We start from the raw sequence: 6,551 nt of genomic DNA on the forward strand, positions 1-6,551 counted from the left end.
CACACTACACACTAACACACTAACACACAACACACTATACACAAACACACTATACACTAACACACTACACACTAACACACTACACACTATACACTAACACACTATACACAAACACACTATAAACTAACACACTAACACAATACACACTATACACTAAGCCACTATACACAAACACACTAACACACTAACACACTATACACTAACACACTATACACTAACACACTATACACGAACACACTATACACTAACACACTATACACTAACACACTACACACTACACACTAACACACTATACACTAACACACTATACACTAACACACTACACACTATACACAAACACGCTATACACTAACACACTACACACTAACACACTACACACTATACACTAACACACTATACACAAACACACTATAAACTAACACACTAACACAATACACACTATACACTAAGCCACTATACACAAACACACTAACACACTAACACACTATACACTAACAAGCTACACACTATACACTAACACACTATACACTAACACACTACACACTAACACACTAACACACTATACACTAACACACTACACACTAACACAATACACACTACACACTAACACACTATACACTAACACACTATACACTAACACACTACACACTAACACAGTATACACTAACAAACTATACACTAACACACTACACACTAACACACTATACACTATACACTATACACTAACACACTATACACTAACACACTATACACTAACACACTATACACTAACACACTATACACTAACACACTATACACGAACACACTATACACTAACACACTATACACTAACACACTACACACTATACACTAACACACTAAACACTAACACACTACACACTACACACTACACACTAACACACTATACACTAACACACTAAACACTAACACACTATACACAAACACACCATACACTAACACACTATACACTAACACACTACACACTATACACTAACACACTATACACTAACACACTATAAAATAACACACTACACACTAACACACTAACACACTACACACTATACACAAACACACTATACACTAACACACTACACACTAACACACTACACACTATACACTAACACACTATACACAAACACACTATACACTAACACACTAACACACTACACACTATACACTAACCCACTAAACACAAACACACTAACACACTAACACACTATACACTAACACAATAACAAACTACACACTATACACTAACACACTATACACTAACACACTATACACTAACACACTACATACTAACACACTTACACACTATACACTAACCCACTGTGCACAAATACACTATACACTAACACACTATACACTAACACACTACACACTATACACTAACACACTATACACTAACACACTACACACTACACACTAACACACTATACACTAACACACTATACACTAACACACTAACACACTACACACTACACACTATACACTAACACACTATACACTAACACACTACACACTATACACTAACACACTAACACACTACACACTATACACTAACACACTATACACTAACACACTATACACTAACACACTAACACACTAACACACTACACACTACACACTATACACTAACACACTATACACTAACACACTACACACTATACACTAACACACTAACAAACTACACACTATACACTAACACACTATACACTAACACACTATACACTAACACACTACACACTAACACACTAACACACTACACACTATACACAAACACACTATACACTAACACACTACACACTAACACACTACACACTATACACTAACACACTATACACTAACACACTATACACTAACACACTACACACTAACACACTAACACACTACACACTATACACAAACACACAATACACTAACACACTACACACTAACACACTACACACTATACACTAACACACTATACACAAACACACCATACACTAACACACTAACACACTACACACTATACACTAACCCACTATACACAAACACACTAACACACTAACACACTATACACTAACACACTAACACACTACACACTATACACTAACGCACTATACACTAACACACTATACACTAACACACTACACACTAACACACTATACACTAACAAACTATACACTAACACACTACACACTAACACACTATACACTATACACTAACACACTAACACACTATACACTAACACACTATACACTAACACACTATACACTAACACACTATACACTAACACACTATACACTAACACACTACACACTAACACACTACACACTAACACACGACACACTAACACACTATACACTAACACACTATACACTAACACACTAAAACACTACACACTAACACACTATACACTAACACACTACACACTAACACACTATACACTAACACACTAACACACTATACACTAACACACTAACACACTACAAACTATACACTAACCCACTATACACAAACACACTAACACACTAACACACTATACACTAACACACTAACACACTACACACTATACACTAACACACTATACACTAACACACTATACACTAACACACTACACACTAGCACACTAACACACTATACACTAACCCACTATGCACAAATACACTATACACTAACACACTATACACTAACACACTACACACTATACACTAACACACTATACACTAACACACTACACACTACACACTACACACTAACACACTATACACTAACACTCTAAACACTAACACACTATACACAAACACACTATACACTAACACACTATACACTAACACATTACACCCTATACACTCACACACTATACACTAACACACTATACACTAACACACTAAACACTAACACACTATACACTAACACACTAACACACTATACACTAACACACTAACACACTATACACTAACACACTATACACTAACACACTAACACACTACACTATACACAAACACACTATACACTAACACACTACACACTAACACACTACACACTATACACTAACACACTATACACAAACACACTATACCCTAACACACTAACACACTACACACTATACACTAACCCACTATACACAAACACACTAACACACTAACACACTATACACTAACACACTAACACACTACACACTATACACTAACACACTATACACTAACACACTATACACTAACACACTATACACTAACACACTACACACTATACACTAACACACTATACACTAACACACTACACACTACACACTACACACTAACACACTATACACTAACACACTAAACACTAACACACTATACACAAACACACTATACACTAACACACTATACACTAACACACTACACACTATACACTAACACACTATACACTAACACACTATACACTAACACACTACACACTAACACACTAACACACTACACACTATACACAAACACACTATACACTAACACACTACACACTAACACACTACACACTAACACAATACACACTACACACTAACACACTATACACTAACACACTATACACTAACACACTACACACTAACACAGTATACACTAACAAACTATACACTAACACACTACACACTAACACACTATACACTATACACTAACACACTAACACACTATACACAAACACACTATACACTAACACACTAACACACTACACACTATACACTAACCCACTATACACAAACACACTAACACACTAACACACTATACACTAACAAACTACACACTATACACTAACACACTATACACTAACACACTATACACTAACACACTACACACTAACACACTATACACTAACAAACTATACACTAACACACTACACACTAACACACTATACACTATACACTAACACACTAACACACTATACACAAACACACTATACACTAACACACTATACACTAACACACTACACACTACACACTAACACACTATACACTAACCCACTATGCACAAATACACTATACACTAACACACTATACACTAACACACTACACACTATACACTAACACACTATACACTAACACACTACACACTACACACTACACACTAACACACTATACACTAACACACTAAACACTAACACACTATACACAAACAAACCATACACTAACACACTATACACTAACACACTACACACTATACACTAACACACTATACACTAACACACTATACACTAACACACTACACACTAACACACTAACACACTACACACTATACACAAACACACTATACACTAACACACTACACACTAACACACTACACACTATACACTAACACACTATACACAAACACACTATACACTAACACACTAACACACTACACACTATACACTAACCCACTATACACAAACACACTAACACACTAACACACTATACACTAACACAATAACACACTACACACTATACACTAACACACTATACACTAACACACTATACACTAACACACTACACACTAACACACTTACACATTATACACAAACCCACTATGCACAAATACACTATACACTAACACACTATACACTAACACACTACACACTATACACTAACACACTATATACTAACATACTACACACTACACACTATACACTAACACACTATACACTAACACACTATACACTAACACACTACACACTAACACACTACACACTAACACACTACACACTAACACACTATACACTAACACACTATACACTAACACACTAACACACTACACACTAACACACTGTACACTAACACACTACACACTAACACACTATATACTAACACACTAACACACTATACACTAACACACTAACACACTACAAACTAACACACTATACACTAAAAAACTATACACTAACACACTATACACTAACACACTATACACTAACACACTATACACTAACACACTATACACTAACACACTAACACACTATACACTAACACACTATACACTAACACACTATACACTAACACACTATACACTAACACACTATACACTAACACACTAACACACTATACACTAACACACTAACACACTATACACTAACACACTATACACTAACACACTAACACACTATACACTAACACACTTTACACTAACACACTAACACACTATACACTAACACACTATACACTAACACACTATACACTAACACACTATGCACAATACAATCCAAACAATGCCTTATGAGGATAATCATCACCATCTCCCAGTCAGAATCTAAGTCTACATTCACACAGAGGCTTCTATCGCTATAGCCAGATGTTATGACAGGAGGACCACCCAACACCATTACAACCCCACTACTAGCCTTAGCAGCCAGATGTTATGACAGGAGGACCGCCCAACACCATTACAACCCCACTACTAGCCTTAGCAGCCAGATGTTATGACAGAAGGACTGCCCAACACCATTACAACCCCACTACTAGCCTTAGCAGCCAGATGTATGACAGGAGGACTGCCCAACACCATTACAACCCCACTACTAGCCTTAGCAGCCAGATGTTATGACAGGAGGACCACCCCAACACCAGTACAACCCGACTAATAGCCTTAGCAGCCAGATGTTATGACAGGAGGACCCCCCAACACCATTACAACCCCACTACTAGCCTTAGCAGCCAGATGTTATGACAGGAGGAAGACCCCAACACCATTACAACCCCACTACTAGCCTTAGCAGCCAGATGTTATGACAGGAGGACCACCCAACACCATTACAACCCCACTACTAGCCTTATCAGCCAGATGTTATGACAGGATGACTGCCCAACACCATTACAACCCCACTACTAGCCTTAGCAGCCAGATATTATGACAGGAGGACTGCCCAACACCATTACAACCCCACTACTAGCCTTAGCAGCCAGATGTTATGACAGGAGGACCGCCCAACACCATTACAACCCCACTACTAGCCTTAGCAGCCAGATGTTATGACAGGAGGACCACCCAACACCATTACAACCCCACTACTAGCCTTAGCAGCCAGATGTATGACAGGAGGACCGCCCAACACCATTACAACCCCACTACTAGCCTTATCAGCCAGATGTTATGACAGGAGGACAGCCCAACACCATTACAACCCCACTACTAGCCTTATCAGCCAGATGTTATGACAGGAGGACCACCCAACACCATTACAACCCCACTACTAGCCTTAGCAGCCAGATGTTATGACAGGAGGACTGCCCAACACCATTACAACCCCACTACTAGCCATATCAGCCAGATGTTATGACAGGAGGACCACCCAACACCATTACAACCCCACTACTAGCCTTAGCAGCCAGATGTTATGACAGGAGGACTGCCCAACACCATTAAAACCCCAATACTAGCCTTAGCAGCCAGATGTTATGACAGGAGGACTGCCCAACACCATTACAACCCCACTACTAGCCTTAGCAGCCAGATGTTATGACAGGAGGAAGACCCCAACACCATTACAACCCCACTACTAGCCTTAGCAGCCAGATGTTATGACAGGAGGAAGACCCCAACACCATTACAACCCCACTACTAGCC

Source organism: Salvelinus fontinalis, chromosome 1 (assembly GCF_029448725.1).
Source record: "Salvelinus fontinalis isolate EN_2023a chromosome 1, ASM2944872v1, whole genome shotgun sequence".
Lineage (NCBI taxonomy): Eukaryota > Metazoa > Chordata > Actinopteri > Salmoniformes > Salmonidae > Salvelinus > Salvelinus fontinalis.